Source organism: Melopsittacus undulatus, chromosome 11 (assembly GCF_012275295.1).
Source record: "Melopsittacus undulatus isolate bMelUnd1 chromosome 11, bMelUnd1.mat.Z, whole genome shotgun sequence".
In the NCBI taxonomy this organism is placed as follows: domain Eukaryota; kingdom Metazoa; phylum Chordata; class Aves; order Psittaciformes; family Psittaculidae; genus Melopsittacus; species Melopsittacus undulatus.
In genome coordinates, this window is record NC_047537.1 from 16,056,551 (window position 1) to 16,082,556 (window position 26,006).

Sequence of the window (26,006 nt, forward strand, 5' to 3'; positions counted from 1 at the left end):
CCACCAAAAAAGCAGGGTTTACAGTGACTTGCACTTTTTGTGTGTGAGCCTGTAATTCCCTTGTAGTCTTAAATGCACTCTTCTTCTTTGCTGGCATCAGGGCTAATTGTGCTATAGTTCTGCAGGTTGCTTGTTTTGCTCTTTTAAATGTTGGAATTATGATACTGCAGTCTAATCCCTATGGGACTTATTGAAGTCTTGAAAAGCTAGAAATGAAAATCACAGGTCCAGTGTTCTCTGGTCAGGTCTTTTGGGACTCTTGGAAATAACTATATAGTGCCAGTAGATTTGATGTGGCTTCATGGTGTTATCATGCATCCTCCTCTATTATATAGCAGCTAAAAGTAGACCATCCCAGTTGTACTCCTGGAAGAGTATGACTCCATGAATGACAATGCTGAGGGAAAGAAAATGCAAAAGAATGAGTGAATATGCCTGAATTGTCAATAAAACTATCACAGTCTTTTCCAGCCTCCAAAATTAAGGCTACAGATGATAAAGCAGCTTTAGTGCCATAAAACTTCAAGTAGGGTTTTATTCCTAAGCCAGTACTGTACAGTCCTTCCATTTCCATAGAGAGAAAGCTCACATTTAATGTGTTGCCTTATGGGGGTTTCTTGGCATCCTTAATGCCTTCCCATTCAATAGGCCTGTGCTTTGCAGGACCCCTGAGGTGAAAGAACCCATATTGCTTCAAAGGTTATTTCTAACACAGGAGGAGTTAAGAAACTGCACACAAATGACAAATTATTGTCATCTGAACAAAGAAGGGGCAGTGAAGATGATACCAGCCGAAAACTTAAAAGAAGCCATAGACAAAGATGAAAAGATGGGTTAAAGAAAGATCTCTGATGCTCCCAAATGCAGCCTTGTGGGTAATTGTGCAAATGAGGGATGCTTCAGGAGCAGACTTGAAAGATAAGTGGCCAACTTCTTGTCTTTCTCCTTCTCAGTTTTCCCAGCCTGTGTCCACTGAAGCCTCCAAGTTACGCATGCTCCCAGCACTAGGGAGCAATGTGTGCTCCTGGGGGTTGGTTTTGCCTGCTTCAACAGGCAGGAGAAGGCTGGGCTTGCACTACAGCCATGGCTGATCCTACCTCTGCTGTGGAATTAGAAGGGAAATACTCCTGTGTAGTGCATTTCTTTCCTAATCTCATTCCATCATCTTGGTAACATTTGTTTGCATGATGGGAATAACACTGGTGCAAGAATCATGAAGCAATGCTCTCAGGGCTGGGATGTGGGATGACAGACCGGGAGTGCAGTGTTCCTTTTGCATCCTTAAATCTGCAAGAATCCTTCTGCTCCTGTGTGAGCAAAGGAAGGTTCCCTGAGGCCTGAGGAAGCTTCTGTGTGAGCTTCTTCTGGGTGAATGGGTCATGTCATGGCTTTGTTTTCTGGGGTTTGATAAGGAAGGCTGTATTTGAGTGAATGGCAGAGAGGATGCATCCCAGTGTTTGTCAGAAACAGGCTCCTTCTGGCAAGCAAGTGAGCAGTGACATTACAGGATGTCTGCTTTGGCATTTCCTCTGTACCCTTTGGGACTCCCTTGGTAGAAGTGCTTTAGTTGATGCAAAAGACAGTTTGCTGCTCTTCCTATAGTAGCTTTTATTCTGTTGGACATACATCAAGAGTGTGCGATGGGAACATGGGAGGCTCTCTGGGGGCAGGCGAGCCTGGAGGCGAAAGGGGATGAAGGAAAGCCAGAAGCAACTGAGGTGGGAGCAGATATCACTGCCAGCACAGCTTTGGGGCCACAGAAGCTTATGGTAGCATTCAAAGCATTCCTGATAGAGAGGTTTTGGCTGTGGAAATTCAAGCCAAACCTCCAAGCTCTGCTTAGTCTGAGTGTGAAACCTTGATTTGCATTATAGTTTACACTGGGCTTGCTTGGCACTTTGCCTGTTATTAATCAAACCTTTGCAGAGCCTGGCCTTGGTTTTAGCTTGGCAGCAGGACCTGTGCCTGGGCAAGTTTACCTTGGCTTTGCATTTCGTTGCAGACCTTTGCTTGTGGATGGTAAATCAAATGCGTGATAAGTTTACAGAGGATCTGGACTGTTTCTAGCAGATGCTATTATGCTGCTTGTTCAGAGCTGTGTTGTGACAAGGTCATTCCATCTCATAAAGATAGCATAAATTTCATATTTTCCTTACTCCCACAGAGGATAGTGGGAGGTAGAGATGTACGGATTGCTGCACTTCATGGAGCACAGAGATCCCCTATGCAATTTATCCATCAGTATCTGTCATCTTCCCAAACTTACTGTTTTTTGAACTACAAACTCACTGTGCCACTCTGTCTTGTCAGTGCTGAACACCTTGCCTCTTCCTGATGGGAGTTTTAGGCCCCAGTGTTGTGCAGTGGGTCGAAATCATGGCTGTGCTGGGAGTCAGCATCTTCTGCTTTGGGCAGCTCACAGCTTAAGGCTGGTGCTAATATGGGGGCTGCATGGTGGAGGCAGGGGCTTTTGCCTCCCTCAGTCCAAACTTGCCTTTGGTACCCGGCTTTAAGTGCTAATCTCACCTGATGATGTCCTAGTGCTTTGGGACCTTGTTGTTCCCTGGCTGTTCCCCAGACCAGCTCACCTTTGGTCCCCAAGTCTATTCTTTCATTCCCTTCAGAAAGAGCTGAGCCTTTTGGAGGTTTAACACCATTGGGCTTCACCTTGAGTCCCTGTTTGACCAAGAGCAAACTTCTCATAGCTGGCTTTGCCTTGGAGGTCATCCTTGAGTACATTGCTGCAATAACTTCCCTGCTACTAACAACCCATGTGCTGGAGATTCTTCTGAAGCCCAAAAACCATCTCCCTCCCTGCCCCAAGCTTTGGCTTAAGATGAGGATATGGAGGTGCAGTGAATTTTTGAGCTAGCTACTGATCTGTGGGAAATTATTATCTATACCCACTGCAAAATTCTCCTGTCCTGGCATACAACAGCCTGGATTCTGCCATGGTTTCCACTTACCAGCATGTGCTGTAAGGCAGAGCAGACCTGGAGATCTGGATTTTGATGTAAGAAACATGGAAAACAGCCACATTTTGCTATTCCAAAACCCAATGAAAAATCAGCACAATGGATAGAGTGTTGGAACTGTTGAGTGTAATAGAAGTTTATCTAGCTACATAGGACAGTATATATTATGGGGTCTATTGCATGGTTGATTGTATTTAAATGATGCCATCAATTTCCTATATACTCTAGAGGGGATTCAGGCTCATTAGTACATCAGAAACATTCTTAGTTATCCATTGGAGCCGTAAGCAGGCCAATCGATGCTTTGCTTTGACACCATAATATTTAAGAGGGAGGAATCTCAAGTGCTAAATTTTCTTCTCTGTTTTACATAAATAAGTATAATAAAAGAGAATTAAACTCTTCTTGATCTTTACTGTCTCATGATAATCTGCTTGCCCTTTGATTAGGCAGATTTTATTTGGTGCTTGACTGGGATTCTGGTTTGGAGAGGTGTTATTCAAAATGTAGAAGGGGGGAATACAAGAACTGCATAAAACAGGGCATGAAGGCTGCTTGTTAAATCAGCATGAAGTACTTGGAGAATGATTAGTGCCTTTCTGTTTTCATATTAAAATGGTGCTTCAATGAGAAATGGAGTCCCTGCTCAGAATGACAATAGCCATCTGGGGCCATTTGATCTCTCTTTATAGCGATGTGATGGTTCCTCAAGCTAGGGCACCTTTCTAGGACAAGTGGAGCTCATGGAGCATTATCTTGTCACCAGGGCATATTCCTGCTGTGGTTTTCCACTCTTTTTATGGGCTGCATTGCACTCATAGCAGCTACTGATTGCCTGGCCAAGCAGGTTAGTAAACTATTATGTGGAGTGCTGCTTGTGATGTCACCTGCTTCCAGGTAGGCTCAAACTATATGTGCAGTAGAGGCTTAAAGTATGCGAGGAGGCTTTTTACAAAGCTCAGGTAACTTCTGATCAATCTGATATCTCTTTGTGTCCACAAGTCCTTGGATGGGGATTTGGTGCTGACTGCTGGAGACCTAAGTCCTCTGATCATCTGTGGGACCCTAGGCCGTCTTCCCCTCCCCCCCCCCCCCTCCAGCACTCAGAAATACTTGTACATTAGGAAGACCTACCTGGGATACAGATAGTTAATGTAAAATAAGCCACAGTGAGAGTTAGACCCCTCTTCCCAGTTGCCATTACAGGGAAGAAACATTACTATATACAAATAATAAAGGTGATTCTTATAGAGAAACAGAGGGGAAGAGTTGTCAATCAAATTACAATGTGTGGCTGCTGTCTGGGTTTTCAGGGGGAATACTCCACAGCTTCTGGGAGCAAGGGAAAACAGATTGCAATAACTGCTCATTCCAGCCGTGTTTTAGCACCCTTGAGAAATGCTTGTGTACACACCTTAAATACTTCAGGCATATTGAACAAAATGTGTTCAAATAACTCCCCTGATGAAACATGTCATTGCTCTAGGTTAACTTTGTGTATGTACACTCTGCTAGGGTTAAAGGAGTGGATGCCTTGTACTGAAGCCTGCCCTAACCAAGTGTAGTATGTTCTATAAATAGCCTTCCAAATACTTGAGCAATTCATGTTCTACTTTCTGAAGGCAGAAAAGGCCTCTTAGGTAATGGAAATAGTGGTGATTAGTGAAGGTTGTGGATGAAAAGGGGATATGAAAGTAGCACAGAAATCCTTTGATACATCACTCGCTGTTCCTGAGGCATTTTCTTCTCCTTGTCTTGACTTTAAATTTCCCCTTTAGGGTGTAAGTGAATCTGCCTCCCAAATTTACACTCTTGCAAATATTTTACTTTGCCATTCTGTGTGAAAATATACTTTCCTGGCAGAAATGGGGAAAGTGCTACATAAAAAGAGAAATCTATCTAAGAGTATTGATTTGAATCTTTATAGAAAGCATTTGGGTTAGTTTGGGCCCCTGCTGGGTTAATAGGGAACATAACACAGGCAAAGCAATGCATTTCATCTATATTTAGCTACCAAAAATGAGGCATCTAGTAGACTTTGTGGTTAATGCACCTCTGAGGGCAGTTTGTCTGTGGTATAGGAGTGAACCGCATTTAGGTGCCTGACTCCACTGACCAGGAGGAATCTAAATGATTGAGATTAGACACATTAGGAATGATTCAGATGTCTGAAGATGGGAGTCCAGTGCCATTTTAGACACTGTCACAGACAAGGTTTATGCTCTGATGTCCTGATGCTCCCCAGTTATATCTGGAATAAGGTAAGGCTGGTCCCTTCAGTCCCGGAATGCTGGTATATGTACACCCACGAGGTATTTCCAGAACCAGTCATGTGCTGTGCTTATGTTAATATTGACTGAGAGCAAGTTAATCCCACTGGCAAGTTGTTATTCCTTAAAGTGTTTTGCTCTAGTTGTAGGGATATGCTAAGGGAGATGCTTCTAAACAGGGGCAAGAGTGTTCCACTGCACAGTACTCACCCTGAATTACTTTATGGAGAAATATGGTAGGATGTGGAGCTAGAAAATATGTTAGAATTGAGTCTGTAAGCATTAGACTATACAACTACTATTAGACTGTTATACAACTGCTATTAGGCTATTAGACTGTACAACTACTACACTACTATAATACTACAGTACAACTGCAATACAACACTGAGTTATTGGCTGGAAGTCAAATAGTTCAGATCAGCTGCAGTGGCTCACCAGGGGTTTCCCTGCTTCCCTGCTCGTGTTGCAGTTGAAGATTTAGCTCATGGTCTTTGAAGCAACCAGAAGCAAAGAAATAGGTCGAAATCAAGCCCTGAGCAACACCTGTAGCAAGCAACAAGTACGTTCTCAAAGTTCCATAGCAGCTTAATTAAAGGAGGAGAGGCCTGTCAGACTTAATTTACTTTTAAAAGCCCCATCAAATTTAATTTGCAAGTGTAGTTCTTCCATCTGCTTTCAGGCATTATCTCTGGGGTTCAGGAGAAAAACACATGTCTTGTGGTTAATAAGAATTTGTTTTAATGGCTCATATGACGGGGTGATTAATAACTTCTCCACTCTGATTGTTCTCATTATAATGGTAACATGCAGCCCCGCTGCCCAGCCCCAACCTATTGTCGTGAAAAGAGATCATAAAATGGGAGATGAAAAATTCCTCTGGTTGAGATGAAAGGGAATGGATCAAGAGGCTGGCTGCATGGAGCTGCGCGAGGAAAACGGCTTCCTATGGTTCTTATTATTTCTCTTTTGGGATTATATATCAGATCATCAAATGCGCGCAAAGCAGGGCACTCGAGTCTGCATTTAGGCACGTAACTTGAGCTGATGTCTGGCTGCCAAAGGCACTGTTGGCATTCAGGAGGTCCTGAGTAAAACCTTACTTTCCGTGCACTCCCTCTGTAACCTTGGGCATGTTCCCTAAACCTTTCCAGGAATAACATCCACCTAAAGATATGCCCAGTATAGGTCAGACTTGGACTTCACCAGGTTTTCCTCTTTCCTTAGTTTGCTCCTGGTTTTAAATTTGTGTTGCTTCTTCCAAGCAAAAGCTCAGCATCTCCATAGACTTGCACCCTCTTTCCACAAGTGCAAATGAGATGGGAACGTGAACCTTCAGTTTAATGACCAACTGGTGCTTTTATTTTATGCAAGAACCAAATCCAGAGCAATTCATCATATTTGCTTTCATGATACGCTGGCTAGGTATTAGAAATGTTGGGAGCTTTGTTGTTTGGCAGATATTCAAGCCAGTTACTTCAGAGGAAATTCCATGTATTAAAAGAGTCCAGTGATTAGGTTATCATCATCTCCTCTTCTCATTTGCTCTGTTCACAATGAAAGCTTGAAAGAGAGACATTTATTTGGTTGTTTTTAAAGGCACGACTTGAAATGTGCTCCCAGGCAGGAAATAAAGAGACATTATTACTTCATAGCCCCCCGGGGGAGATGGCAGGCGGTCAGGCATGTGGTCCCAGGAGCCATAAAGCAACACAAACCGGAACAGGTAACTGGTGTCATTTTGGCTTTGATTTGCTTTTCCAGTGTTAACCTCGTGTTAACCTTCAGAGCAGGAGGTCAGGGAAAGGTTGCAGCCTCAGATGGTGGAAAAAGGAACTTTGACTGCCTGAAATGTGCAGTCCCTGCAAAGCCAATGAAGTTGGGCACAAGTAGTAATTAAAACCAAGAAATTACTCCTGAAGAGCATTTCCATTGCAGCCGAGAATTCTCAACCAGTTTATGTGCAGAAGGAAAAAGCAAAAGGTACTTCAAAGCAGGGAATAAAATCAATACCCCTGCAAAAGCAAGGGGATGATGGTATTTTGATTTCTTCGGAGCATTTGCCATGCTTTTCCTCTCTCCTGCTTGTGCAATGCCCAGGCACTGATGTTAGCATGGAAGAGCTGATCTTCTGGTCATTTCATTGAACACCCTATTCTGCTGCAGCAATGGCTGGAGTCTGGCTTTGAGACTTACCTACTCTCTATGTTGGTACCTGGAAATAGCAGACACCTCCCTTAGGGCACAGGTTAGCTAACCAGGGTATTGCTTCCTTGATGCAGCCTTTCTGGGTATTGGGTGAACTGACCTCTAACAACTCCCTTTTAGTTTGTACTGCTTGAAGTTATCATCTGCCCTGTAATCTCTTTCTCTTGAGCTGTGAGAGAATGTGGGCACCAGGAATGAAGGGTAGAAGCTGTGATGTGGGCATGAAGCCTTTGTACAGCGACATAAAAATAGCATTGCCTGCACAATTGCACCCATAAAAATGGAAAGAGAGGGGAAAAATCATGGAGTGCACAGGGAGTTTTTCATTGGCGGCTTCGTTATTTCCATAAGGGACAGACAGATGGGGCCAATTTGATCAAACTAGGAAGTTCTCTGCCAAGCTGCATTCACTCATCTGCTCTGAAATATTAGGTGGCATATGGCAACTGGTATTTTCTGATAGATTCCCACAATTGCATGGTGATGACAGTGTCTTTGTGCTGAGAGATATGCAACAAAGTGGGCAAAGTGATGGAGACAGGAGAGGTGTTGCTGAAGGTGTTCATGGCTAGTGCTGGGGACAGGCAGGGGGATGCAGGCTCTATGGCTCTCTGCTACCCAGATGTGCAATGTGTTTCCTTAGGTGCTGTGAACGAGCAGCTGTTTTGCACTGGTGAAAGTGTTCTGCAAGGATTAATCTGATACTGATTTATAAGATGTATTATTTGTTACATATCCTACAGCTTCTTTGGGACCCTTAAACATGAATGTGAGCAACTAAAATATTTGTCTTCAGGGAGACACTTTCACAGAGGGGTGAAAAAGAGGGGATTTTGATTCATTTTTATTTTGGTAGAACAGGTTTTTCATGTTAAAATCCTCTAGATGTATTTGTGCACAGCCAAAAGTCCTGCTGGACCAAGGTCTGGAGCATGGAGGTGTGTGGAGACTAGCTTGGGTTTTCTTTCTGCTTGGATTGATTCTTGTAATGAAATCTATTGCCAAAACTCTTGGTGGACTTGGAGATGGTGTCTGTTATTTAATGCTTTGCTTTATCAGTGAGTTCTCATCAGCAAAGATGGGATTCATATGTTGAAATTGCGGTGTTTATATCTGATTCTATCACCAGGAGTACTGTTTTTAGTAGTCATCTCTATAGTGCACCTTTTTGCCCCTGAATGTAGATGAATCCCCCCCCTCAGCAATAGTTTCACAGCCCTGTACTTTGATTATCTCCCTTTTTAAGGTGGATACAGTCACACACATCTTTTTAATTCCATTTGAGATCCAGCTTTACACAATGCAGTAAGCATAGAAAGCAGGTCTGTTAGGGTAATGCCATTTATCCTAAGTGAAATACTTAAAATGAAGTTACTTATATATGCCATGGAAGGCAGGTTTCACTTCTATTTGAAGTTTTGCTTAGGATTATTTCTTTTTGTTCTTGGTTTAGTTTTAATTTTATTTTCCTCTTGGAAAAATGAGAGAAGAAGGGAAAAATGTTGGGGAAACTGACGGAGAAGAAAACTTTAAAAAAGGAAAAAAAAAAGAAGGGAGAAAGGAAGGAATGGAAAGCCGGAGTTCTTCCACATTTGGAGAACAAACCCAAAGTGACGCCTTTCAAATGAACATCTATCATTTTGTTTCATTTTAAACGTTTTCATTAAAAAGAAGAATTGAACCAAATCAGTGGTGTTTGTGGAAACTCCTGGGTTCCCTTGGAAACACGCTTTATTTTTCATGGCTAGAACTTTATTGAAGCAAATTGTAACCACGTCGTAGTGGTTCAACTGCCTGAGATTTATGAAGCATGTTAATCAATCACCTCGTCCTGCAGGTGCAGGACTTTATAAATAGCAATTACAAGGAGGTGGCGTGATGCCAATCTTAATCCTTCTCTCTTCCCCCACATCCTGAAGTCAGCATCTTCAGAGAGCCCTCTGTGCTTACTGAAGCTCCACAAATCATTACATCTGGATTTCTTGAGCCACTTCCCAAGCAGCATCCCTTGTGCTATCATCTCTTTCATGTGGTTCTCCAAGTGCTCTGCTGGGGTCCTTTTTTTACCTGCGGTGGCACTGGGTGAACTCAGGGGTTGGCTGTGACTGGGGTACAGAGCTTCCCTGAGCACTGCTGTCATTTCAGATGGGTCAGTAAATCACTCTTCTCACTTTCATAAAAGGTTATGACATGGAAAAATGGAAAATGACATTCTTGCAATGAAAAATCCTTAGCCTGATTGGCTCTTTTTTTATATTGACAGTTCTGAATGTGAGCAAGTTCTTCTCTCCAAGATGTTGCTCTGCAGCTTGGTCTTGTTTCACACTGCGGTTTTGAAGAGAAGTTTTGGTCAGAGCTCCTGTTTCTGTGCTCACCCCTTGAGCAACCCTTGTGTTTCCCTACCCCTCCCTTGATGTTTGCCTTGTTCACACACTATAACTTGCTGCAAGCCACCTGGGAGTAAAAGGCCATCTTTGGCCCTGCTTTGTGGTTCATACAGCATGGACAAAGTCTTTCCTGGAATATGAATATTTCCTACTAATAGTGAGACCAATACCCCATGAAACCAATATGAATGAACAGTACTAATACCCCATGAAACCTGGGATGCTACATGCACCAAGTACGCCTTGGTCATCCCCTTTGCAGCCTGACCATCCACATATACTTCTGGTTCAGGGTTTCTTGTGCCATCTAATAAAGGGGGATTTTGGCACCAGAAAGAGCAGAACTCTCAAGGTCAAGGACTTAGGTCATTTACTATTAACACAGCAGTTTCTCTGGGTTTTTAATAAAGATGAGTATATCTGCCCCAACTCTGCTGGTCCCTTTGCCCTGCAGAAGTACTCAAATAAGGTGAAGAGGAGCATGTTTCTAAGTGATATTGTCCTCTGAAAGATCAGTATGCTGGAAAATAATTAACTGTCAACACAAGTTGCTCATGCCGCCTTCCCCCTGTCACCAAATGAAGTTCATTGGGCTTGGATCCAATGCAGAATCACCAGGGGAAGGGGGAAGCTGTCCCCAGATTAGATATGGCAGGCTTATATTACACAAGAATTTATTACTTAGTCCATCTTATGAAAGGTCAGAAAGACAATGACAACCCTCTCTGTGAAACAGAGTTTGAGTGTAACCCAGGGGTGTTAAGTCTCAATAAATTCTGTTGGTGACTTGCATGATGGACACATTTATCTCCATCATGCTGTTTTGTTGCTTCCAAATGAAGCCAAACCAGCACTGATCTGAAACTTTCCTGTCTTTAATACACATCAATAACTTAATACAGCCTCTTCTCCATATTGTCTGGCAGCAGTAGGAGCCTAGGCCCCAGTTTTACTGGGGAAATGGTATTTTCTTCAAGGTGGAATATTATGGCCAGACTGGATGAATATCTCACATTTCCTTGTGTTGTCTGGCAGCACACATGGAGCAGTTCCCAGCCCTCTCCTCAAAGCTTTTACAATATTGAGAGGCCTCCATAAACTTCAAGCAGCTGGGAAGATATTAGAGGAATGTCTTAAAAAGGAGAAGGAAATCAGAGGGCAAGGGGAGCAAAAGCAAACTCGTAAGACAGCATCAGAGAATATGAGCATGAGGAATAACAGGAATGTGATTCCATTGGGATGTGGGAAACTCAACTTCTCCCCATTATACAGGAGACTTATCGATTAACTAGTGGTGCCTTATGCCTTGGTTTACCTTTTCTAAAGCAAAATTACTAGCATTTTGCAGGGAAATAATAAGCATGTAACTAGTGGGCTCTGAGCAGGAGAGATGGAGGTGAGAAGGAAGATGTGTGCAGCTGGATCACCTGTAATAGCACAGACATCCTCTGGCTGCAGAGGATTTGATGGCCTCAGGGATCATTCCCATCTCTCAGATTCTTCTATAGCAGGGAGATGGTGCTTTCTGCTCTGAACTGAGCTGGTGTAACTGGGGTTCCGGTGAACAGGCAGCATGGTGATGAGGAGTGTTGTGCCTTTTGAACTACAATCTCATTCCTGATGCTCTTGGGATGCTGTTTCTACTCTCTGCACCCATCCTAAAACCCTGTCTGCCCCATCCATGGCTGCAGGATTAGCTCTGCTTGTTTGGAAATGGAGCAAAGGGATGGTGCTGGTGCTGCAGGGCTGCCTGGCCCAGAGCTGGTGCCTTGTGAGTGCCCAGCTCTCTGGGGCAGACTTAGCTAGAAACATACGGCATGTGGGCTTTCGCCTGGTGGCTTCTGTTTCAGCATCTGGGATTTCTTAATAACACCAAATATCCCCCAGTGGTTTCCCCCTGTCTTATTCCTTCTAATTAAATAAATACCAACACATTTGGAAGAAACTATGCAGTCACATTGCATTAGCCACAAGAAGAAAGATGTAATTATTTTTGTTTGCCTTTCAAGGATCTCTTAATATCCTACAACTATTAATTAATCCGGCCTCCTGACAGTTCCGCAGGGATACATGATAGCGATCAGTTCTGGGTGGGGAAATTGAGTCATATAGCTCTGAAAGGCCTGGTTCAGCACATTGTGTGGCAGGGCTGGAAATAGAAAGCAGAGCCTTGCTGTTTCCTGCACTAACCACGGGCTGGTTGCCTTCTCCTCACAGAGTAGTGTGGAAGTTGATGGAAAAGTTTTTGCTAAGGGAAGTGATCTCCATCACTGGCTTTCAAAGGCGCATTGCAAACACAGATTGATGGGGCAGGGAACGTACTTTAAACATTATGGCAAACGCCTCAGCTGTGTCCCTTTCAAGTGAAAGCTTCAAGTAAGGGAATTTGACTGATGTGTGCTTTTATCAAAGCTATTCCCTATTATGTTAAGCACAGTAGCCTACGGAAGTTAAGAAGTTAATGGGGGAAGCGGGCATTAAACAGAAAGATCAAATGCATCAGGTAATAGCCAAAGGGATAAAAACGATACAGCACCTGAGAGTGGCAATAAATGTAAAATGCTTCTCTGTCCTTTCAGATGTATGATTAACTGCTTCTAAATATACTGGGGACTGTGCAATAAAGGGGAAGATGTGGATGAGCTATAATGTAGTCAAAATGTTTCAGGAACTCTGACCAAAGAACCTGTAAAAGCCTCCCGGGCTCCTGGCTGCCAAGGATAAGTTGTGTCCCTGTGACTGCAAACATAAAGGTTCAGGGATTTATAGATAACTTTTTACTGGGAGAAAAAAAAATATCTAATAAACAAGTGATGTACAGAAAAGCACTGCAGGAAAAGGGATTGGGTTGGTGAGGGTGGAATATGGGGAGTAAAATTCTGTTTGATGTTCCGGAGGGGAAATGGGTTTATTTTCCTTTCCATTACTGAAAATGGCTTTTGTAGAATTAAGATCAGGGAGATTTTTGTTCCCAATCTTGTATCCCCAAAGAACTCTTCCCTGTTTTGCTAGCACATTTGCAAACGGTGCTTTGCATGGGAATGTTCTCCCACTTATTTCCAGAACACTTCCTTCTCCAGATGTAAAACATGTTTTGGAAATACTTTCAAATCAGCACGTGGGCCCATTGCACAGAAAGACTTTAATGGTTGTGTTCCTTCTAGCAGCAATGCTTTGCCCCACTGGAACACTTCGCATCCCAGGATGCCAGAGTGCCTTACAAACATGATTCATTCATCCTTATGACATAGCTCAAAAGCCCAATTTCATGCCAAAGGACAAGACAGGTCTCTGCAGCTCAGATAAACAACATAATAAAGACCTGTATTAGGTTAGATGACTCCTTCCTCTGATGCTTTCCTCTCTGTGACATCACTCAGGATGAGCAGTGCTTTGGACCAAGAAAAAAGCACCAAAGCTGAAGATTTATCCATTCTCGATTTATTTATTTATTTTAATGCCCTGGAATCAGACTTTTTGTGAGTTGTCTAACCCAAGAGCAAGAAAACTTGTCTGTGTCTCAACCTCACAATGACTTTTCATAGGTGGGATGAGCAGGGTCTGCTGTACCTGCATCGAGACCTGCCAGCCCAGCAGCAGTTCCTCATGCTGTCCCAGGCATGTGGCAGGTAGATCAATCCCCTAATGTCCAGAGCTAGGGAATGATGCTGAATGGTCGCACCCTTCCCCTAGGAGGCTCTATAGGATGTGAAACTGGTGCTGGGCATGTCCACAACCTTCTGGGGAGGAGCAGGGATGGAGGACCAGCAGGAACTCTGAAGAGAACATGGCTCTGCTCAGCAGGAATTTCCTGGGATAGGAGAGACCTTTGGGACAATGTTGTCTTTCGAGAGACTCAAAGATGTGATGCAGTACAGCCTGCTGGGGAATGCAGGAGGGTCACAGGGCACTGCTCTCGGTTAGACCCATTCTGCTATCCTCACGCTGTCATCCACTGAGTAGTCCAGGCCATTTCATCTCCCCTTCAAGTGAGCTCTGGGGCTTGACTTGTGTGTTCAGCTCTGCTCTGACTCAGTCTGTGTATCTGAACTGTGGGGCAGAAAGTGCACTCCAACTCTGGGGTCTGTCTCCTGTCTTCATTCCCAAGGCTGAGGACCTTGCTCAGGGACCAAAGGACCCACTGGCACTGTCCTGGGGGGGGCCAGGAGCAGAGTGAGCTGTGTCTGGACACAGCTTGTGGCGCAGTTTTGGGGCAGAAAGCAGTCAGTTCTCAGAGAAAGTGGACAAAGAGGTATCCAGGGTAGGAATCAGGCCCAGGATAAAGGAGAACTCAGTAAGAGAGGGTCAGGGAGAACAAAACCTAAGGATGCCGAGGGCTGACAGACTGTAAATCTCCCAAAGCTGTGTCAGGGACTGGAGAGAAAGAGCTGAAAGGTCCTAAGCCTGTGGTTATACACAACAGAGATGGCAGCTGGTACAATTAATCTCCTGCCCTTTGTGAATCTTTAGACGAAGCCTCTGAGTAAATGAGGAAAGGTAAGGAAAGGTCTTTGTGGGCCTTTCTTTCTTTCATCCCGATGGGCTCCTCATCCTGGAATAAATGAGAAACAGTCCCAGCTGCAGACAGCTCTGCTTTGGATCCAGATTTGCTTCTTCCCCAGTGTAAAGCAGTGCAACATAACGTATAACACAGTGTTGCCCTGAACTTGTCCTTTCAGCTTAGTTCACTCAAAGCTCAGTCTCACAGCCTCACTCAACATAATCTTGAGTACCTTAGATGCTAAAGAATAACTTGAACACTATTAATATTTAAAATATTATTGAAATTATATAAACAGATGTGGACTTATTTCACTTATCCAGGATAAGAGGGAAATGGCTTTTTTCCAGATTCACTATGTTTTGAAGACTTTAAGTTCTAGGTCCAAAATGGTGTATGAGAGTAGTGCTGTTGTAGCTGGGAGTATCTAAGGAGGACTAGGAGTAAGGGTTGTATCTGTAATGAGACTGTCAGATACAGCTAGGAAGAAGAGTCACAGGAGACACAGAATCTGCCTTGCAGTGTCTGTTTGATTTCTGCTGTGGTCATAACTAGGAGAGCACTGTCTGGAGGAAGGAAAATGTAACCTCCCATGATTTGCAAACCATCTGAGCCACTTTAAGTGTCCCAGCATTAACCCATCTCCTGCCTGCTCCTGTCTGAGCAGGTGGTGGGACAGTAGCAATAGGACAAGGGGTGATGGGTTCTGACTTAAACAGGGGAAGATTTTTTAATTGCAACGGTGGTGAGGTGCTGGCACAGGGTGCCCAAAGAAGTGATAAATGCTCCATCCCTGGCACTGTTCAAGGCTGGGTTGGACAGAGCCTTGGGTAACATGGCCATGGTGTTGCATAGGCTGCAGGACCCCCTGTATCACAGCAGTCACCCCAAAGGATGGTTTCAGAGGGCTGGGTTTGCTTCCTATCCCTCTTTTCCACTCGGAGTGGTCACCTGCTCACCCTTTGCTGTCTGCTACTTCTCAAACCACCCAGTGTTGCCTGTGAATACAACTAGGTAGTCCAAGCGAGGCGGAAAAAGTGGCAATCAATTAAAAGCCCAACAAAGTGGCTTTGTGCCTCTCTTTGCAGTCGGAATGAATGGCTGTCTTGTCAGAAAGGTTCCTACTGTATTAAGAAAGCATTCTACCTTAGCCCGTTGTGATCCTCCTTGCAAAAGTCTCGTTACTGTGCCAGCAATAATAGTGTCTAATTAAGCAGAATAAAGAGAGATGAAGCGTAATGGTTACAGGATGGAGAGGTTATTTGTCAGGCAGAAGTAATAAATTACTGAGTCCTGCATCCTGGTATGCTGGAAAGATGTAGTCAAAAAGGGTCACTACTGAAAACTTAGTTTTCTTTTTGATAAATTGACCAGCTCAGGTTGGTATTTATTTGTGCATTGACTCAACAGATTCTCTATTTTCACTCCTCCTAATGAATACAGCAAACCCATGGAGATTAGGGGTGAGGCAGAGTAATGACAAGATCAATTGGTCATTATAAGGGGCAGAAGTGCACATCACTGCACAGCTGGGGAGCAGAGGTGGTCCTCTACGTGGCATCATGCTCCAGGAGGCTTGGTTCATGCTTTAACTCCTATGTTATTGCTAGATTATTACCCCTTCCCTGCTAAGGAGCTCTGCAAACCGTACCCTGCACACAGTGCAGTGGGGAAAAGCTGCAAGAATGTCATTAAGGTCACGCCACGAGTCCCTAGCTGTGGATAATGAACAATTCCTGACAAAATGAGGTGGTTGGAAGCGCTCAGAGATAAAAACCTGCCTGTCATTCTGTTGCATGAACCTATATTCCAGTTTTTATCTGCGGAGCGCGCTTCTCTTTTATCCGGTTTCGTGTTTGAAGGGATTTGAGCAGAATAGATAATCCTAACTTTGAACATAAATCACTGGGCTGCACGGCTGATAGATGCTTTGCACTTTTTTTATGATAATGGCTGATTGGAGGCTGGGAGGGAAAATGCCAGGGGCTTATCTCTATGGAGCAGGGTTTGGAGGGCGTGCGGATGGCTGAGGGAAAGGGGAGGCAGTGGCATGAGGTGGGGCCGTTCTCTGTTTGTCTGTTTGGTTTGAACATCTGAACTGGAGCAGAGATATGCTGGGATGTGTTGGGGACTCTGGGAATCAGGATCTGCAAAGGCACTGCATTACAAGATGAGGGCAAGCGGCCCCATGGGCATCTGAGATAACGGAGACCATCGGGCGCTCAACACACGCAGGGCTGAGCTCCATGTAGCTCACTCAGACTGATATATTTCCCATGAAGAGGTTTGAGGATGCCAGAGAGACATCAGATAGGGTCCATGGATTGTTACTATTTTACTAAGAATAGTTGAATAAAAAAATAGAGCTTTTTCTGTCTTTTTTACCCACAGTCTAGATGACAGCTCAGAAAGCGCACTTTTCCTTCTGAAGATGCAAATCCCCACGAAGGTCATGTTTCATTTTGGTTTTGAGTGTTTCTTATTTTTGAAATATTTATTTTACTCCAATTAGCTTAAATTTCAAAGTAATTGAAGCCCAGAAAACTGGATTTTTTTTCCCCTTATAACTTCTGTCTCTTCTTTTTAAAACTTAAAATAAACCCAAACCCAACAAAAAAACACAACTTCAAAACAGATGCTTTCCCAGGAAAAGTTGTTTTTTTGATGAAACGGATTAATTGGCATTTTCTAATCAAATCTTCAAAAAACTCCCAAGCAGCTTTACTGAAGCATTGAAGTACCCTTTTAGAAAGCTTTCTTAATGTCACCCTGTGAAAGTCATCTTTCTCCACTGACTATAAATGATGCCTTGGCAACTGCTTTGGATTAGGTGCCTAGCTTTTTGCCTAGTGAATAAATGAGTACGTTGGTTGAGAGGAGGAGCACGATTTTGAGGCCAATCCCCAGTGTGTCTCCAGGTGTGCTCCAGATGCTCTTCATCCCCTAATGGGGATGCAATGGTCCAAATCAAAGGCTGATTTTTCCAACGGCTCTGAACCACAAGCACAGTCAGGATGTTTATTCTGGGGGACCAGACTAAACCTTGGAGAAATCCCTCCAAGGTGTGTACAGAGTGGATGGTCTGGTGTCAGTACCAGGTATGCAGATGCTGTAGGTCTGCCTACATTATACCAAATTACTTGTCAGTATAGATGAAGCTTTAGATAACTAAAATCATGCAGTTGAAAATCATTTTATGTGATTCTGTTACCCTATTTGAAAACAGGTAACAGGCTCTGAATTGCTGAGGTGGCTTAAAGACCCTTTTTCATGTTACTTATCCTTGCCATAGGTTTTAGTGTGATGCCAGCAGCTTTTGTGAGGCCCTATACACATAGACCCTTATGCAGATGTGGTCTCTACCTGAAGGAGGTGGCTCTTGAAGGAGTCTGTGGGAGATGGTGTGATATGGACAGTGGGATTCTGAATGCAAGGGACAAGCTTGTGAGGGTCCTAAGTGAGAAAAAACCCCGTGAAGCTGGTGTGCTGTAAGCTATTCCTCACTGAGGTATTTCATAAGTCAAGATTCACAGCATTACTCTCTATTTCTACCAATTTGATGCTAGGGAAATGCTTTGTTGAAGGGTTTTCATGTTGATGGTCCCATGCAGATATCTCTTCATGTCTCAAGGGCTGTAGACCATTGGGTGTGCACCCTGCACAGAGCAGACAGCCTGAAGAATCATTGTCTAAAGAGACAAGGCAGACTGAAGCTAGGAAAGAGCAGGATGGCCAACCTAATGTTACAGATGGGGAAATGACCAAGACTTTACCTGAATTACACTTATTCTGGTGCCTCTTGCCTCCTTGGTTCTTGCTAATTATTCTGGTTATTAGCAGTAGTTAGGTCTGGTAGGAAACCCCAGCACCTGCACTACCCCTGTTAGCATTTTGGGCTCCCATGGTGCCTTATGGGAAGTGCAGTCCAGCCGCTTCACACTCTCTTTCTTCTTTATAGACCGAGTAGCATTTGAACTATGCTTCCTATATCACATCACAGTCTTTTAGTGAGGGCCAAAATGCCTTCTAAAACATGACATATGACCACAGAATTAGCCCAGAACACGGGAGATGCCTGAATGTTTCCTTCAGCGAACCAGTGTAGTAGCATTTCAAAAGAGAAATCTTTGGGCTTTAGGATGAAAAAATGAGCTTTAGTTTTAGTGGGGAGCATTCAATTTTTTAAAGAAAATACTTTAAACAATAACCCCTGCATTTTCTTACTATTTGTTGCTGTCCAGATTTCTGGGCTTTTTGGGATGGTCTTAATTATTCTGTTGCAGTTTCAAAGGGGGTGACACAAGCATGTCCTGGCAAATGAACAGCTCTTAGAACAGACAGTAAGTGATCAAGTCTCCCACAGGAGACAATCTGGGTAATGTAATCTGCTCAAACAACAGATTCTTTCAACTTCCGAGGAGATTTCCTTTGAGCTTGAGCAGGTCAATAACATTTCCCCCCCCATTTGGAAAGGAATAGGAAAATTAACTGCTTCCCCTTCCCTCCCCCATCATTTCTGTTATTTAACAGCCTTTTAGAAACCCATTTCCTATGCTATTTTAAGCTGCAGGCACAGCCAGGAGACCACATCTAAGAGTGACGATTTAAATCTCTAGACAACTCAGGAGATAAGTCAAAACAAATTTCAGGATGTTCCTCTAAAGAGCTGTTTCCACTTAAAGGAGTCCCAGTGGGAGCCTGGTTAAAGAATCACCTAATCCGCTCCACATTTTATACGTTTAAACAGGTCCATTTGAAAGAAAGTTGGTGAACATTGCTGTGTGGTGAATACATAATGAGCACCACTGTTGCCAGGCTGGAAATCGCTGCTGGTTTTTAGCTCTTTATCGATGTTAATAACTTCATGGTATCCTGGTGGTTGGGTTTTTTCACTGCCACCATTCAGGCTACTGCACCAGGCAGCATGGCTCCTCCCTTGCTCCCCAAGACCATTATACATACAGCAAGGCTCTTGATGATCTAGTTGAAGATGTTCCTGCTCATTGCAGGGGGGTTGGACTGGATGACCTTCCAACCCAAACTGTTCTATGGTTCTATGTGAGAAAGGTGCTATACAGAAGGCAGGTAAAAGAACAGTTTGATATGGGAAGAAAGAAAGGGAAGGGAAGATTGGCACAAGAAAAGAAGGAAGGTGTAGATGGATCAGATCACTAGGAAGGTGGTCTGGAGAAGGAGGAGGAAACACAATCAACCCCCGTGGGTTATTGTAGTGATTTCTATTGCCAGGGATATTTGGTACAAAGATCTCATCGCCCCTCACTCAGGAGGATTAAAAGCTTCAGCCTACCAGTATTGGAGGCAACCTGTTGCAGCCCCTGGCCCAGGGTCTGGTTTCCTGGGATGGCATAAAGTGGCTTCTTGAACACTGGGACCCAAACCCATCCATATCCTGCTTACAGTAGTGGCATGCAGATCTTTACAGTTACTCTATTGCCAAGAAAGCCCATCCATGTATGCTGGAGGGAAGTGCTGTTACTCACTGGCTTGTAGGCATTGTGAACTGGAGAACCAGGACTCAGATGCCAGTCAGCACTACCAGCATATGTTTATATGCCAGTGATCTACTGGCAACTACTGAAGGGCAATCTAGTAGCAGTCTACAACTTCAAGGGTATTACTAACGATGTTGGAGTCAAGCTCTTCTTCACTTGTAATGGTAGATGATGTGATAAGCAGTAATGCAAAGAAATGATGCTTCCAAATGTCAGAAGGGATATTTGGGGGAAAAAAATTCACTGGAGAGTGCAGGCTGGAACAGACACTCAGAGAAGTAGGGGACTATCCACCCTTGAAGCTCTGACTGTGTTTGACCCTTAGGCTTGGATACACGAGGCCATGGCTGACTTGCCCTGCTGTTGATATTAGGTTTGCTTTGAGGAGGAAGGTTGGATTAGAAACCTTACAACCAACATTTCTTTAGCTCTTCGATGACAGACTTCCGCTGTCTTTGGGGTCAAAGTTTAGAGGTGCAGAGGGAATTCTGCCTGCCTTTTCCTGATGGAGCAGTCTCAAAACGTTGGCATCTCACCTGGGAAATGTCCAGGGACAACGCTCAGCTTCGTGATCACTCTGCTTCTCCCCAGCCATCAAATAACACAAGTTAGCAGCTACAGACATTTCTTATGTGAAAAGCAGCATTGGCCTTCTGGTGTTTCTGATATTCAGAAATAAGAAAGCAACTGTTCTCACGTTGGTTGGGAGGGATCTGCCGAGTGTGGAATAAAAACTGTTGAGTGGAGTCTGCCATACTAATGGAATGTCTGGAATACGCAGCCCTGATTCTGTGTCCTGAAAACTTTCCTTGTGATGTCTTGTCCTGGATTTCACAAATGGAACCACAGGGCTTGGGTTTTCTCTGCCTTAACTTCCTAACCTGCACTCTCTTCCCAACCCCATCCCTGGGGAACAGTTGTAAAAGCCTTGATGGATTCAGATCTTGACACTAGTCTTGTTTTTGAACTTAGATGCATTATGTATCATTTCCACCATAGCTGGTTTGTCTCCTAGAGGGAATGATAGTTACATGGCTAGCACTTAATGTTGGTGTCCTGGTTCACTGGCTGATTTTGTTTCATTTTTAAAGTTCTTTGCATTTGCAGAGCCCAAAGCAGGGTAAATGCTCTGCTTCTCTTTGTAATAGCTACTCATGTTCTCCCTTCCACATCCTCTACTAGAATTTGAAGCTGAAGAGACCACAGTGGCCATCTAATTCGACCTTCTTTATAACATGCCAAGATCTTTGCTGTTGATTGCGTTTGATTAGACTAAAGGAGGTATTTTACACATAATCTATTACAAATGTTGTAATACTTGAGTGTTAACTCCATCCCGTGGCTGTAGTGCAGCAGTTACCTAACTCCTATAAAAGGGTTGTGTGCGTACAAACACGATTTCACATCTAATACACCAAATGGCTTTCTATCAGCTTCCAGCAGCTTCAAGGGAGGTTAAATTTTGACTGGTCTGGGTGTCTTCTCTTGTCCTGTCTCATCAGTTGCGAAATTCCCAATGATACCCACAGAGGTGGTAAGATGAGAAACGAGCCTCATGTGAGTGAACTGAGAAACATGCTCTGAAAGGTTGGGCTTCCTCTCTCATGTCTGTGTTTGTGCTTAGGACATGGCACACGTGTCCACACCAGGTGCTCAGATGCTTTCAAGCTCCTTCAAGTGAGGTGCTGGGAAAACAGAACATTCTGGAATGTTTCATGGACGTTTGTCATCTGTTTTCTTACCAGCCTGGCTGTTGGAAAGAAAAGAAAACATTCCCCACCCCATCATAACTTAACTAAGATAGGAAGAAAAGAAGCCTTCCCCACCTGGGTTTACCCGGGGTCTCAACGCCAGGGGTGTACAAGCCTGATCATGTTTCCAAGAGGGAATTATCCCAGATTAGAGTGAAGGCGATGGTGGCGTTTGCCCTTCCTGGGGACATGTGGCTTCACACTCAAATATCCCATCGGACCAGACAGCTGCTCCGAGCTGTCCTCAGACTGGCTGGCGGCCAGGCAGGAGCCTGCAGGAACGTGGGATGAGGCACCTGCTCCAGACCCCACTGAAACAGCAGGGAAGGAAACAGCTAATATGGGCTCCCTTAATCCTAGGTGCTGCCCTGCCTGTTCCCTATCAGATACCATTACTGGAAAGTAAAACAAAGTGCTGCTGAGAGGGGCTGTGCTGAAGAGTCTGATTGCAAATTGATATGGGTGCACATCCCCATCCCTTCACCTACAGCATTGACTGCCAGCACTGCGGGGCAAAGGGGATGCTGGCTCTGCTCCATAAGGTGCTTTGGGGAGAGGTGGTGACTTCAACCCATCTTTGGAGGGAGTTTGGAAGCTTGAGAGGGTAGGGAAAAGGCTGGTTGCTACAGACTAAGGTTTTGCTTTGTGCTGGCTAGAATCCTGTTGTGTAACTCCCAGGGTAAGGTTGGGTTTGATGCTCTTCCATTTGCACCAAAGAAACTAATCCCAGGGAAGGCATGGGTTCAGTGGGAAATCTCAGAAGAAAGTCCCTGTGCCCAAGAGCTGCTTGAAAGCAGGATTTAGAAAGATCTACCTCCATTTGGCTGCCTTGGAAAGGTGCAGTAGTGTGGTTGCTTCTTGGACTCAGACTGTAAATGCCTGATGGCTGGAGCCGTCATTGAGGAATTGTAGTTTGATGCCTTCTCAGCTCGGTGATGCTCAAAGTGTCCTAATGTAGGCCAAGCAGCTCCCTTGGGACAGCAGGGTTTTATTTGGGCCAGAACTGGGATGAAAAACTGGGATTCTGTTTGAAGTCAATTCAAGCTACTGAGTTTTTATAATATTGGGATATTTCATTTCAATGTAGTCAAAACATACAGCTTTTGTATAGTTTCCTATATAGAATGAAGGATTTCATTCTTCCTGTGTACTTGGCTTGCTGTGATATCAAAGTCCAAACGAGGCATTTTGAGTCTTTCAGAGCAAAAGGCTTTGGTGATTTCCCATCAGAAAGTGAAGTGAATTTACAGTCCTGCAGAGTGGCTTAATTTCATCAAATCAGCCTTTTCTTAGAAGAAAAAATAATCTCCAGGAAAATCCTTCAAGCAGCCCCAGTGGAAGTGGCTGCTACAAAGCCCTGTCACGTATTGAAAGCAGACAAAAATCTGTGGAGAGGACTCCTTGGGTTGGCAATCTCCTGCTTAGCTGCAGGCATCATAGGTGTTAGTTGTTATAACAGCAAAGAAAACCATTTCAGACAGAGGTCTGGTTGTGTGCCCTGACTGTGTCACTTGAAATCAAAAGGGAACCTTTGTGATACAAACATAACTGATTGCTCTGTACAATGTCTCAAGTCTTTTGCTAAAGAGACCTGTTGGAAGTATGGGGTTTGGTGTAGGAAGAAAAGGTAGCCCAAAGGTTTTGATCACATCATCTTGGGTGATTAGGCATGACATTCTTCCTTGCTGTTTTGTATCACTGGCTACCAAACCAGCACAGAAGGTACATAGAAATGGTGTCTTTTTCTCCTGCTATGATTAAGAGAGCATTTGATCTTAAAGATAAAAGCAGTAATTGACTTCATTTAAAGATTAACTGAATGTAATGCCTTCTGAAAAGAAAAAAGTTATTAAGCAAGTTGTCAATCAAAGAGTTGATGTCTTTTTTTAATATAGTCTGAAAGTGTTATAATTTTAATACCCCGAAGGCCAAAGCATATTATCAAGCTGAAATTAGAGATTAGCAATTTTCAATTCCTCTCCCATCTCTTATGTTTCATCTTCCACCTTCTGTTGCTGGAGGAAAAAAAAATACTGCATTTGGCATGAGAGGGGAAATGCAGAGTCTGGATGTATTGATATCCAGTGCTTGGAGCTAGGTGCTGACCTCCCAACTGCCCTGGGCAGCGTAGTCTGATTAGAACCTAGATACAGCAGCATCTTCTCTAGGGGGAAAAGGCTCAGCCAGCCAGCATGCAGGATTGTATGCAGCCATTCAAGTACCCATAGGCTTAGCTTGTTTAGAACATCATTGCCCAACTGCAGCTTTAAGCATCTTCTTAGGTACCGCTGGGTCAAAAGGGTGGAGCGTGTGCTTTATAGTGTACATGCTTCAGTGTAAAACTTGGCTATGGGATTTTTATTGCTAAAGGCTGGGTTTGCAGAGGTGTTGAGGATTTGGACCCAATTAGAGAATCATATTGTAGGAGTTCATGCTTCTAAATCTGAAGTTGTCAACCTGGAAACCCCTTTTAGTTGGAGTCTGACTTTAGGGGTTCCTAAACTTTAACAGCACCAGAATTTGTGACTGTAATGTTCCCATAGAACCTGAAACTGTGCTGAACCACAGAACCTGAAACTACTTCTGCCTGTGCAGCAGAACCCCTGGTGTGGAGGGGCCAAGCAGCTGAAAGGCTACCTTGGGCATAAGCTGAGAGAGGATCCACAAATGACAAGTTCCTGTGCCAAGGGGACTTAATCCATGAGGCATTAGTGCAGGGTACCTCTGTCTGATGAGGAAAAGCACTCTCCCCAACAGACTGTGGTAGCTTTTTCTTTTAGTGTGTCTCTTTTAAATGCAGTTGTGCACGGAATTGCTCTGGGTGCAATTCCTGGGTTCTGGACTGTTCATTCAGAGTGTTTCCAGTTGGAGTTTTGTTTCTGTCCTAGGAGAATTAAACCACCGTTATCCTTTCAGAGGTGACAGGAGTGTCTTAGCCTGCAGTTTTCTGGTGGAAAAAGGATTTCTCTCCTCCAGCCGAAACTATATCTCATACAGAAAGCAGGGAGAGAGACAGCAAGGAAAGCTCCTCTAACACACCTGAAGGAAAAAGGCCTTGTCCTGGCCTCATCTATCTGAACTATTTGTAAGGAAGGAGACTGAACTGTGCTCCTTCCATGTAGGAGATGTGATTTGTCTGCAACAGCAAGGTTCTTGTTGTAAGTTTCTCCTTTTCCAACTACTTGTTTGCATTGCATGTTTCTCTGTGCTGACTGGTTCTGCAGTGTGTACTGACTTAAAACCTGTCCAGTGTAAGAGATGCAGACTACACGAAGATGCATGAAATACTATACACCCAGTTGTGCCAACAATCTGTATTTCCAATCACAGTAAGTGGCTGCTAGAGAGGCAATGGGTCTTTTCCTATTTTTTTCTGACTAAAAGAAACCCTTATCCCTTTAGAAAGTTTATTCCTTTCTCAATTCTTAATTTACCAAACGTGTCCTAGTACATAAAACATGTCCACATGCCCCTGTACCCTGCTTAGAGAACCCTGCTAACAGGATCACTTGAGATTGGAGAATCTGAATTGAGTCTTTTCTGCATGGGAGCACTACTGCAGCAGGAGAGGTGATGAGAGCAAGTCCACGTGCCACCACAGGTGAGCTCAGGTAGCTCCAGGGGCACTCCTTGACTGGCAGAAGTGTAATTGTACCAAGCTGGTAAGCAGCTCGGTGCCTTCAAGCACTGTAGGATGCTTTCGAAATCATCATCTTCTAGACACTGAGGGGCTCTGGCAAGCAGGACTCCAGCAGTACTTGCATTTGTAATCTTTTCCTGTGAGAGATGTGACTGGTGCTCTAAAAGGATGCTCTGGGAGGTTATTGCCTTTGTATTCTGGTTTTTCCTCCATGCCCAAGAAGCATTTTCTCGGTGAGGGAGTAGGGTTCAGAGTAATTGAAATAGCAACAGTATTCCTTAGGAACTTTGGGCTGGAGAGGGGTATGAAATTCTCTGCAGTGAAAACATTATGCTCCTGCCATAATCCACTAAAGCGCTCTTCATTTCCCTGGTGTGGGAAGGTTCTCTTCTCTTATTGCATTTAGCTTGAAATCGGAGCTCTCAACCTGTTTTATGCTGGGCAGTGTTTATGCCTTATGTTGTCATTATAAATGCCCCAGATCCATCATAAAAGCAGTTCCTTTGGCACAGAGGCTGATTGGAAGCTGTAGGAGAGGTGTGGGGTAATAATGGAGATTTATTCCTTTTGCAAAGGAATTGGATTATAATTTTCTGGAGAGTTATTTTACCTTTTCCCTGCTCAGTTGGGTCAAACCAGTTACTGCCATTCATTGGATTCAATATATCAAGGCAGAGATGAACATAGCCCTGCCATCTCTTTGGGAGTGTTGGCTCCTGTTGGTGGAAGTGGGCATTTCAGGTGATTTAGTGTGCCTGTCC